Source organism: Osmerus mordax, chromosome 21, assembly GCF_038355195.1.
Source record: "Osmerus mordax isolate fOsmMor3 chromosome 21, fOsmMor3.pri, whole genome shotgun sequence".
NCBI lineage: Eukaryota > Metazoa > Chordata > Actinopteri > Osmeriformes > Osmeridae > Osmerus > Osmerus mordax.
The window spans coordinates 529,014-542,033 of record NC_090070.1 but is presented as its reverse complement, the minus strand read 5'-3'; the positions used below and the strand labels follow the sequence as shown (position 1 = coordinate 542,033).

The 13,020-nt window shown below is 43.6% G+C and overlaps 1 pseudogene; it reads left to right on the top strand.

Moving 5' to 3' along the window:
* The first annotated feature begins 11,335 nt into the window (after nt 1–11,335).
* Nucleotides 11,336–12,673, top strand: LOC136965564 (putative nuclease HARBI1; annotated as a pseudogene).
* The last annotated feature ends 347 nt before the right edge of the window (nt 12,674–13,020 follow it).

Here is a 13,020-nt window from a genome sequence, read left to right as displayed (position 1 = left end):
TAGCTCATTAGTTGTCCCAGTTGGTTTACTGAAGCAAGGCCTGGGGTCCTACACCAGCCTTTCTTGCCTATTATTTCATGGAGGTCTGGTTGTTTTAATCCCACCTTCCTACCTTCACTTAACCCACTGGGAACAACGGTAATATTCAGCGATGGATGTGTGGCTGGCCTGTCCCAAACTGCTATTTGTCTGGCCTACTGGCACTTTGGCTGGATAGTAGCTACTGCAGTCTGCTCCAAAACTCTGGGCCAGACTGTAGAGTCTACCCAGTTATATAATGCTTGTTGCCAGGATGCGCCAGGGAAAAATTTGGGGTTGAATTTAGTAATTTTGGTGATCTGCCAAATCTTTAGTTTATCAGCTGAAAAGTCTCAGCTTTTCTGTATATGTGTGTGCATTTGTATCACAGTTTTTCTCGATTGGTTACACACATTTTCTGAATGCATACCTCATACTCTCAGAACTCTACACACAAATCAAAAAAACACACACAATGGGCAAAACTCCTCACTTCTCCTGCAAAATTAAACTTTACATTCAAAACAATGTTATTTAATCTCAAAATGGTATTTTGTTTTCAAATGACAAACACAAACCATCATATGAATAGACATTTATTAGAACCATTTGAACACTGATGTGCTCAATGTAAAACACTATGATGAATGGAAAACACTTCTTCTTCATTCATCATAGTGAGTTAGGCCTTTTTTTTGTTCAGTGTTACACTTACTACAGACAGTACATACATAAGTGTGTTGTAAAATATTTGAGAATATAGTTTTTATACTCAGAACACAGAAATACACGGTAACAAATATATTTTACGTATTTTTCCCAGGAAAACAATGTACACAGTGTACATCCCAACCAACACAAAGTTGCACATAGAGTGCTCTACATACAAAACAACAGAATAATTTACTGTATAGTGTACACAGTTACATTATTATTTTTCTTTGTATTTGCCGTAATGTTATGGCGTTATTTTCTAGGACCATGTTCATGATTTCAGTTTCCTGTTCAGGAGACAGAAGACATTCCCGACCACCTTGTGTTAGTAATCTTTCAGTTCTGCCAAACAAATAGTAAAATACTGTAAATACTGTGTAGGAATACAAAGTAGGAATACATTTTCCAAATACTTGAAACATACTTTATTTTTACAGTCATACAGAACAGTCCACAGGCAATACTGTACTACTGTACTCATTGAGTACTGTATTGATATGCAGTAGGCCTACTTCAATTTTGTAGTGAGAGTAGATTTCTTACCTATTCTCATTTCGGAAAGTCCGGATGATGGATGCTACAGTGTACCTGCTCAAATTTGGCTATACTCTTTGCCCAGCCTCCCTCATTGTTAGACCATGGTTGACCACATGGTCAACCAAAGCGGCTCGGATCTCATCAGAGATTATGGTCCTTGGCCTTCCTCATCCTCGTCCTCCCCGTCCTCCTCCTCTTACTCTCACTCCTCTGCCTCTGTTTCCAATGTTGGCATCCATTGCTCAAAAACAGAAGAGGTCACATGTTGCCCTTATATGCTAAAGCTCTGATTGCTAATTGTAAAACTGTGTGACAGGTGTTTGTCCATGCGATGAGTCAGTGTGCGTATTTGAATGGCAGTGTGTTCCTTGTGAAAACAAAAGATTTTCTTCATGAAAATTGTGCCAAATGCAGAGAATTGTGTGTAGTGTTTTGAAAAAAGTGTGTTTTAAAACTGCAATTTGAGTGTAAAGCAGGAATTGTGCTTGTAGTTTAGCAGAATTGGTTCATGGGGTTGGTGCATGAGTTACATGTTGTGGTCATTGTGTCTCAAGTACCAGTATTTGTGTGTAAACAATTGAGAAAAACTGTATTATTTTTCTTTGTATTCGCCGTAATGTTATGGCGTTATTTTCTAGGACCATGTTCATGATTTCAGTTTCCTGTTCAGGAGACAGAAGATGTTCCTGACCGCCTTGTGTTGGTAATCTTTCAGTTCTGCCAAACAAATAGTAAAATACTGTAAATACTGTGTAGGAATACACTTCCCAAATACTTGAAACATACTTTATTTTTACAGTCCTACGGAACAGTCCACAGGCAATACTGTACTACTGTACTCATTGAGTACTGTATTGATATGCAGTAGGCCTACTGCAATTTTGTAGTGAGAGTAGATTTCTTACCTATTCTCATTTCGGAAAGTCCGGATGATGGATGCTACAGTGTACCTGCTCAAATTTGGCTGTACTCTTTACCCAGCCTCCTTCATTGTTAGACCATGGTTGACTACATGGTCAACCAAAGCGGCTCGGATCTCATCAGAGATTATGGTCCTTGGCCTTCCTCATCCTCGTCCTCCCCGTCCTCCTCCTCTTACTCTCACTCCTCTGCCTCTGTTTCCAATGTTGGCATCCATTCCATCCAGACTCTACATTGCTCAAAAACAGAAGGGGTCACTTGTTGCCCTTTTATGCTAAAGCTCTGATTGCTAATTGTAAAACTGTGTGACAGGTGTTTGTCCATGCGATGAGTCAGAGTGCGTATTTGAATGGCAGTGTGTTCCTTGTGAAAACAAAAGATTTTCTTCATGAAAATTGTGCCAAATGCAGAGAATTGTGTGTAGTGTTTTGAAAAAAGTGTGTTTTAGAACTGCAATTTGAGTGTAAAGCAGGAATTGTGCTTGTAGTTTAGCAGAATTGGTTCATGGGGTTGGTGCATGAGTTGCATGTTGTGGTCATTGTGTCTCAAGTACCAGTATTTGTGTGTAAACAATTGAGAAAAACTGTAATCAAAATAGAATTAGCAGGGAGTAGAGTTTTATCGCTCTTATTCAGTATATCAATTTATTAAATGTCACACAAATCTTTGTCTCTAAACTGGATGTCTCAGGTTTCTGAAATGTTCAAGAATAATATTTTGTTTTAGTTTATGAACAATATTTTGCACAAAAACTATGCCTCTGCTCCAGCTCGTTAACAAATTCCTGTAGTTAAATTTACAAATTTACAAGCATTAATTCTGGCCAACGGTGTTATCTATCGCTATTCCAGCGACGCGCGTGTTTTTACCTAACAAAGTACTTTCACTCCCTTTTCACCAAGAGAGTCTGCCGGCTCGGTCCGAGAGTTAAACTCACTCTCTAGGCAACGAATGTGCTCCCGCACTGCCCTCAGCTGTCGTCCTTTGATAAACTCTTGTCAGGAGACATATATATATATATATATTACATACTATGTTTTCCTTTGATAAACTGTCGTCAGGAAACAAAGCATATTACAGTTTTTCTCAATTGTTTACACACAAATACTGGTACTTGAGACACAATGACCACAACATGTAACTCATGCACCAACCCCATGAACCAATTCTGCTAAACTACAAGCACAATTCCTGCTTTACACTCAAATTGCAGTTCTAAAACACACTTTTTTCAAAACACTACACACAATTCTCTGCATTTGGAACAATTTTCATGAAGAAAATCTTTTGTTTTCACAAGGAACACACTGCCATTCAAATACGCACTCTGACTCATCGCAAGGACAAACACCTGTCACACAGTTTTACAATTAGCAATCAGAGCTTTAGCATAAAAGGGCAACAAGTGACCTCTTCTGTTTTTGAGCAATGGATGCCAACATTGGAAACAGAGGCAGAGGAGTGAGAGTAAGAGGAGGAGGACGGGGAGGACGAGGATGAGGAAGGCCAAGGACCATAATCTCTGATGAGATCCGAGCCGCTTTGGTTGACCATGTAGTCAACCATGGTCTAACAATGAAGGAGGTTGGGCAAAGAGTACAGCCAAATTTGAGCAGGTACACTGTAGCATCCATCATCCGGACTTTCCGAAATGAGAATAGGTAAGAAATCTACTCTCACTACAAAATTGCAGTAGGCCTACTGCATATCAATACAGTACTCAATGAGTACAGTAGTACAGTATTGCCTGTGGACTGTTCTGTAGGACTGTACAAATAAAGTATGTTTCAAGTATTTGGGAAATGTATTCCTACTTTGTATTCCTACACAGTATTTACAGTATTTTACTATTTGTTTGGCAGAACTGAAAGATTACCAACACAAGGTGGTCGGGAACATCTTCTGTCTCCTGAACAGAAAACTGAAATCATGAACATGGTCCTAGAAAATAACGCCATAACATTGCGGCAAATACAAAGAAAAATAATAATAATGTAACTGTGTACACTATACAGTAAATGATTATGTTGTTTTGTATGTAGAGCACTGTATGTGCAACTTTGTGTTGGTTGGGATGTACACTGCTTACATTGTTTTTCTGGGAAAAATACGTGAAATATATTTGTTACCGTGTATTTCTGTGATCTGAGTATAAAAACAATATTCTCAATATTTTATAACACACTGAACAAAAAAAGGCCTAAATCACTATGATGATAGTGTTTTACATTGAGCACATCAGTGTTCAAATGGTTCTTATAAATGTCGATTCATATGATGGGTTGTGTGTGTCATTTGAAGACAAAATACCATTTTGAGAAGAAATAACATTGTTTTGAATGTAAAGTTTAATTTTGCAGGAGAAGTGAGGGGTTTTGCCCATTGTGTGTGTGTTTTCTTGATTTGTGTGTAGAGTTCTGAGAGTATGAGATATGCATTCAGAAAATGTGTATAACCAATCGAGAAAAACTGTAATACGCTTTTAAGTCTTCTTCAGATAAACTCTCATCAGGAGACAATATATATATATATATATATATATATATATATATATATATATATATATATATATATATATTACATACTATGTTTTCCTTTGATAAACTGTCGTCAGGAAACAAAGTTTATTAAACTACTCTCTACACCCGGCCGACCTGCGGTCTCCGTCTATGAGCCTCGAGAGCGCTCACAAATCACAGATATGCACTCCAGCGCTCAGCGGCAGATAACTCCAAGTCAAGCGCTCAGCAAGATTAATCACACAGTAGCCTATGATTGTTGTCTACGCTCTGCGTTTTGCAGCTACGGCAACCCAGATTAAGCCAAGTGCGAATATTAGACAAGCAAGAAGCCAGCAAATTATAGCCGAGCGTGACATATTAATCATTCAGTCTTTCCGCGCCATGGCTTTTAACAAGACATACAAAATCAGAATCAGAATCAGAAAGGGATTTATTCGCCATGAAAGTTTGCACAGACAAGGAATTTGCTTTGGCAGGAAGGTGCATACAATAAACATATACCTAAAATTTAAATATGTGGACTAACTATACTAAGGGTACATAAACTAGCAGTACTAAGTGGGATAAATATAAGTTGCCGTAAATTACAATATAAAAATACAAAAATACAAATATTACAAAAAATACAAATGTACAAGATACCATGTTATGGTGCAGTGCAAAAGCAGAGTGTTTTAGGCAATAAGTCATTTGAGTCAGTGTGGTCCCTTGGCCTTGTTGAAGAGGCCAACAGCGGAAGGGAAGAAACTGTTTTTGTGGCGTGAGGTATTGGTCCTGATAGACCGCAGCCTTCTGCCGGAGGGGAGTGACTGAAACAGGGAGTGTCCAGGGTGGGAGGAGTCGGCCACAATCTTCCTCGCTCGCCTCAGGGTCCTCGAGGTGTGCAGGTCCTCGAGGGTAGGCAGATTGCAGCCAATCACCTTCTCAGCAGTACGGATGATACGCTGCAGTCTGCTCTTGTCCTTGGCAGTGGCAGCAGCGTACCAGACGGTGATGGAGGAGGTGAGGATGGACTCAATGATGGCTGAGTAGAAGTGCACCATCATTGTCTTTGGCAGGTTGAACTTCTTCAGCTGCCGAAGGAAGTACATCCTCTGTTGTGCTTTCTTGATGAGGGAGCTGATGTTCAGTTCCCACTTGAGGTCCTGGGAGAGGATAGTGCCCAGGAAGCGGAAGGACTCCACAGTGTTGACTGGGGAGTCACACAGGGTGATGGGGGTGAGTGGGGCTGTGTTCCTCCTGAAGTCCACAACCATCTCCACTGTCTTAAGAGCATTGAGCTCTAAGTTGTTCTGGCTGCACCAGGTCACCAGGTTGGCCGCTTCCCACCTATAATCAGACTCGTCTCCACCAGAGATGAGCCCAATAAGGGTGGTGTCGTCCGCAAACTTCAGGAGTTTGACGGACGGATGACTGGAGGTGCAACTGTTGGTGTACAGGGAGAAGAGCAGAGGAGAAAGGACGCAGCCCTGAGGTGATCCGGTGCTGATGGACCGGGAGTCAGAGACTTGTGTTCCCAGCTTAACGCACTGCTTCCTATCAGACAGGAAGTCTGTGATCCACCTGCAGGTGGAATCAGGCACGTTCAGCTGGGAGAGCTTGTCCTGAAGCAGGGCAGGGATGATGGTGTTGAAGGCAGAGCTGAAGTCCACAAACAGGATCCTGGCATAGGATGCTGGGGAGTCCAGGTGCTGTAGGGTGAAGTGGAGGGCCATGTTAACTGCATCATCCACAGACCTGTTGGCTCTGTAGGCAAACTGCAGGGGGTCCAGTAGAGGGTCAGTGATGGATTTAAGGTGTGCCAGCACCAGGCGCTCGAAAGACTTCATTACCACAGAGGTCAGGGCGACGGGTCTGTAGTCATTATGTCCTGTTGGCCTTGGCTTTTTGGGCACAGGGATGATGGTGGAGGACTTGAGACAGGCTGGCACATGGCATGTCTCAAGGGAGGTGTTAAAGATGTGGGTAAACACCGGAGACAGCTGGTCAGCGCAGTGCTTGAGGGTGGCTGGAGAGAGATACATATAAACATACAAATGTTTACATCAAACTCTGGTTTCCATGCGCTAAAACTTTATTAATCCATTTTGAACACGGTATAACAACAAAAAGTCTCTCTCTCTCTCTCTCTCTCTCTCTCTCTCTCTCTCTCTCTCTCTCTCTCTCTCTCTCTCTCTCTCTCTCTCTCTCTCTCTCTCTCTCTCTCTCTCTCTCTCTCTCTCTCTCTCTCTCTCTCTCTCTCTCTCTCGACAAAATGAAAACAGCTTCCAGCCCCTTTCATGAAGGACCACTTGTGCATATTGCAAGTGAGCAAAAGAGCATACAGCAACTGCTATTCCCAGGCGAATTCTCCTCCAAGTACCTAAGCGATCGTCAACCGTCCAATGGTTGAGCAGAGCTGAGCAGCGATCAGCCAATGGTTGAGCAATGCTGAGCAGAGCTCACGCTCAACAGACCAATCATTGAGCGAGGACCGGAAAACGTCATCTAGCTGTGTGAGCTGTTTTACAAAAATACTGGCGGCCATTGATGACCGATTGGACTGTTTTCTTTACTCTAAGGTACGTTTGGTATAATTATGTGCTAAGTAATGAATGAAACTCGATATATTTGTGGATAATTTGCCTGATATTCAAGGTTTTACATGATAATAATAGCACGCGATTAGCATGCTAAATGCATTGAAAATGAATGAATGAGCTAGCAATCACCGCTGTAATGACCTGACGATCCCTGGAAATTCTTCAAAAACGTGATCAGACACTTTAGCTCACTTCTTAAGACCATGGAGATGGTGTAACAACAGTGTGGAGTTGAAATTAGATGTGTAAATATGCTTTAGAAATGTAAACATGTCAACGCTATTTGCATGCTAAAAACAAAGTGATGAATGAATGGGCTGTTTTTGGTTGCTACTTTTACGAGGGCTGCAGGGTCTCTAAAAATGTATTTAAGCCCTCATCTGCTTTTAGTTTTACTCATTTATTCATGTTTTACTGTACCAGATGAAACATGGAGAAGCCTAAACATCGGTGCAGCGTGTGCGACAAGACTTTCACTGAAAAGTCCAACCTGACGAGGCATCTGAAGATCCATGACGTCGCCAGGAAGACCTTTGACTGTGATGTCTGCAGTAAGAGTACCTTGAGAGGAGGTTGAAGGTAAGATAAACTCAGTTACCTTTTAGACCTGAGTAATTGATGTTAAGCAGTAACCAGTATTAGTAAAAGTTATTTTATGAGAATATTCTATGGTTGTGTTTTATTTTCTGCAGAAAGCACAATCGTAGCCCGACCTCTCTCAGCAGGACCCCAACTACGCCAGCGATGCCGAGTTGTTGACTGCTGCAGGTATAGTAGTATTATGCTGAAATGAACATGAAATGACTTTGTAGTATGCTGTGGAGCTGCTAGAACTTGTTTGTGCCACGTGAAATTCATCAGTATGTATCGAGCAATGCAGTTTATACATCTTTGTGGTGTTCTCCTCTTCAGAGAGGTCCGAGGCGTCGGTCAGCACGCGGCTGACCACCTGGGGAGACCTCGCCAGCTCTGTGTGCCAGGACGACAGGCCCGGACCCTCGTCCCTCCGAGAGACCTCGGAACCCGGTGGCGTCGTGCTGGAGGGCTGGCAGAAGTTCTGGGAGCAGCCGCCTGAATCCGCCCAAGCCCTTGGTATAGCCCCTGCGAACATCAAGTGGCTGAAGACCAATGAGACCTACGGGCTGTTCGAGAGAGCGTCCAAGTACAAGAATGTCACGGGAGAGATGGCCGAGAGGAAGCTCTTTAAGGAGAAGATGGAGTTCCACCCACCACCACCTCCTATGGCCGTCAAGGGAGCTGTGCCCAACATGCTCTCCTTCTTCACCACCCCTGCCTTCTTCTGGCGCCCGGTCGGCGTGATGAAGGCATTGATCCGCTGCCCCAACACCAACTGCCCCGCACCGCCAGAGTACTACCTGGAGAAGAGAGGGTACGGCAGCTACGCCAGGCAAGTGTACGGCTTGAACTTCCTTTACACCCTGCTGACCGAGAGGTTGATGTGCAAACACTGTCTCAAGCTGAGGGAGGAGCCGAGCCAGACGCACGCGGACGACGAGGAGGTCTCGCCATTCCACTGCCCAACTTGGAACGCCAAGTCCATCTCGACCGAAAAAGGCCAACTATGGGGCGACTGTACTGCCGAAGGTGACGCCTCACCTGAAAGTGCTGTCGGACGCACCGTTCCCGGGAGCTCCTGCACTGCCAACATCCCTCCCACCGCCAGACCGGCCTCAGGTCCAGTACCAGCACGTTCATCACAAGGCTTGAAAAATACGTGGTGAGAAGCGGAGGTAAGTTGTCATCAGCACTTTGCTTTCCAAAGCCAACAGGTGAAACAAATAGCACACACGTCATATCATACTCATTACATGTGTATTTTATATTTCCAGATAATTTGTTGAAGAGCCAGAGCCTGTGCCTCCTGTGAACCGGCCCGTTCAGCCCACGGCGTCGTCCTCCTCCACTCGGCCAAAGCCTGCTGAGCCCACCCCCATTCTTCCAAGGCCTACTGCGTCCACCCACCTCCGGCCAAAGCCTGCTGCGCCCACCTATGGACCACCCCCTGTGTCGGCAGCACCCATACTGCTGGTTCTCCCCGCACAGCCACAGGCTCCCTCCGTCCTGTTTCGTGGGCCATCGTGCAGCCAGAGCTTTGTACCTCCGGCACCAACAGTCAAGGCATTCATGCCGAACAAGTCCTCGCGGCCATGTGGGGCTTGCCACGTGCCTAATTGTGGTGGACAGCGGAAGAGGTACACACCTTCCAAGGACAAAGTGGCTGGAAGCACCCAGAAGATATTTTCCTACTGTCCATCCACTAGGAAATCCACCACCTCTGGGTTTGACAAAGTGGTGTATGACAGCTTTGAACACTTTAAAAGTGTGGTGGATGTGGAGTTGGAAAAGAGCACTGTGTAAATAACTTACCAGTGTGATGCCACTTCTCCTGTGCCATCTGTAGGAGAGAGAAAGAGGCTTGTTTGTGTTTGTTTGTTTGTGTGTTTGTACTTGCTGAAGCACTTTGAAACACAAACAAAACTATATTTATTTATATAGTTCAGAAGTTCAGAAAAATGCACTTTACAGTTTTACTTAAGAATGTTCTTGTGTTTGTTTTTTATTATTATTTATGTTGCTGTTAAAATGCACTTTGTAGTATCTTTTTTTTTATACAAACATGTTCTGGCCTATGTTCAATATCAAGGCCAATCTAACCTCAATCATTTTAACCTTAATCAGTTCCGATCTAACACAATCAGTTTACATACCCTTTAGTGGTTGTTCATGTTCAGATAATGGCCGGGTTTCCCAGATTCGTTAAGAAGCTCTTAACGCTATGAGCTTGTTTGTTTGTCTTTGTCAGCTTCATGTCTTTGTAATGTTTGTATGTCTTTGTCTGCTTCATGTTTAACAAAAGTTTGCCAAAGAAAACACACAAAAATGTAACAGACAGGAATGGCTTGAGCCTTTATTTGTTGATTAGTGACCTGAGTCTTTGGATAATCCTGTTCTTTATTGGGCTTTGGCCTGTACAAACCAATTGTTAATTTTGATCTTAAGTACAAGTTTGTGTTTTTCATTAAGTGTTTTTGATTATTATTAATGTTATTTATGTGTGCGTGTCCTTGTGATGTTTGTATGTCTGTCAGCTCCATGTTTAACTAAGTGTTCGCAAATGGTAGTAAATGTTTGTCTCTCGTGTTCTCGCTCGTAGATCTGTATCTTGTCGTGGTGAGCGAGCTTTAAACCAAACAGATCTTGTTTCCTTGTGTTGTCATGCATTGCCTTTTAAATGAAACACATTCTGGGTGAAAAATAAAAGTTGTAAAAGTATTTCAAGTATTTTGGAGTCTCTGTATGCTTGGGTTTCAGAAGGGGTGGGATAGTGTAAAAAAAAAACACATCAAAGCAATTAGAAGTCCTTGTTTCTCCTCCGCCACTACCAGAGGTGTGAATACACCCCACTGTGCGCTGGCTGTACCCCCTGGGTGGTCACAACGAGTTCTGTGAACGGCTCTGATGTCTTCCAGACAAAGTGAGAGTGTACTGATACATTACACCTTTTCTTAATTCAGCCCAAAAATGTAACAATTGCACACTTTTCCACTTGGCTATATGAATATCATCAGCTACATCAACTCAAACTATGAAAATAATAAACAAAACATTCAGCAGACCAGTAGATTTCAATAAACTAGGCCTTGTACATGACAATTTCTGTAAATAACACCAGATGGCACCATCCGTTTTGATCATTTTCGATCGATCCCAGGTTTGAGCAATATGTACTGGGGGGGTCATGAGCCATTCCCAGGCGGTCTCCCATCCAAGTACTAACCAGGCCCAACCCTGCTTAGCTTCCGAGATCGGGCGTTGCCATGCTGGGGGGTATTCGTCGTAGCTCGCTAAGCGGTTTAGCGAGCTAATTTTCAGGCTAAGATAAAAAACGCCCCTCTTTTTGGTTCGTGGAAGCAACTTTGGATAAATCACCATGGTAACATATCAATTAGCACTAACCTGCTCCAGAGCAGGCTAACATAAGTGTAGCTGGATAAGCTTGCCACACCCCCGAAATAAAACATGGCAGCTCCCTTTTTGAGAGACCCAGTTGACGAAGGAGCTATTCTAGTTCGATTAGCTTTCCATACCGATAGAGTTATTCGCGATCGCCAAGATCCTTTGTGTCACACGGATGAGTTTCTGTTTGAGCGATATCGATTCAGCCGACAAGGACTCATTTATTTGCAAGACCTTCTCGGGCCGTACATTGCAAATCTCACACGCCGCAGCAGAGCTTTAACTGTGCTTTAGACTCTCTGCATAGCCTTGAGGTTTTTTGCGTCAGGTACATTTTTATACAGTATAGGCGATGCAGAAAACATTGGCAAAGCCGCAGCATGCGTTGCCGTAAGAAAAGTGTACTTGGTGCTCAACCAGCTGATGAATAAATTCATCATATTCCCAGGCCATGTCCCAGTCAATGACATCAAAGAGGGATTTTATGCAATTGCAGGTAATTGAGTAAATAAATATTTGACCATTTCATGAAAATGCATTCTTATCACTATTCATTACGGAGCTTATCATTATGCAGAGTTTCCTAATGTCATTGGCGCAGTGGACTGCACCCATATCCACCTGAAAAAGCCCTCTGGGCCAAACGAGGCCGATTTTGTGAATAGGAAGGGCTTTCACAGCCTTAATGTGCAGGTACTTATTACATAATTTTCCTCAAATTACATTGCTCTAAAAACAATCATTTGTCTTTGACAATAGACATGGACCTTGCAATTGCCTGCTGTAGGCTACCCATGTACTGTACAATACCCATGACTTGACTGCAATTCATCTTAGATGATCTGTGACTACACTTGCCTGATCACAAATGTTGAGGTCAAGTGGCCGGGGTCTGTCCACGACTCCCGGATATTCCGAGACTCCACACTATGCCACAGCTTTGAGCAAGGTATAGCAAATCTCATGTCATTCAGAAATTGATTATTTTATGTAGAGGTGATCCAACATTGTTCATATCATATACTAGGTAACTATGATGGGCTCCTAATTGGAGACAGGGGTTACGCCTGCAGGCCCTGGTTCATGACCCCCTATCCCGAGCCAGCCCCAGGCCCTGAAGTGCGGTTCAATGGTGCTCTCGCTAGAACGAGGGCACGGATAGAGATGACCTTTGGCCTACTAAAGGGCAGATTTAATTGTCTGCGGGGGCTGAGGGTGGAACCGGACCGGGCCTGTGCGATCACGGTGGCATGTGCCGTGCTCCACAATGTGGCCACTCTCAGGAGGGAGAGGGTCCCAGTGATCGTGGCCCATCCTGAGGACGATGTGGAACCGATCCATCTAGATGAGCGGTCTGGACCGGCTGCAAGGGACATAATTGCCCAGCATCATTTCAGATAGCTGTCCAGATGACTTTGGGTAATGTTGGACTCATTTCATGTTCTTTATGTTTGCATGTTTCATTTATTTGGTTAGCCACCCTCTTTGCTTTTAAGTTACCCATTAATAGTCCATCCTCAGCCATCATCGAGTCCATCCCAACTCAGTCTGGTTTGCACCTTCACTGCCAAGGACCAAGGCAGACTGCAGCAGATCATTTGGTCCCACCCTGACCTGTTCCACTCCAGGACCAGCAAGAGAGCAAGCAGGATCATTGCTGACTGATGACTAAATGTAAATGTAACAAGGGGCTCACAAACAAGCCCACTGCACCACACTGACTCTGGGACCCCCGCACACAATGCACT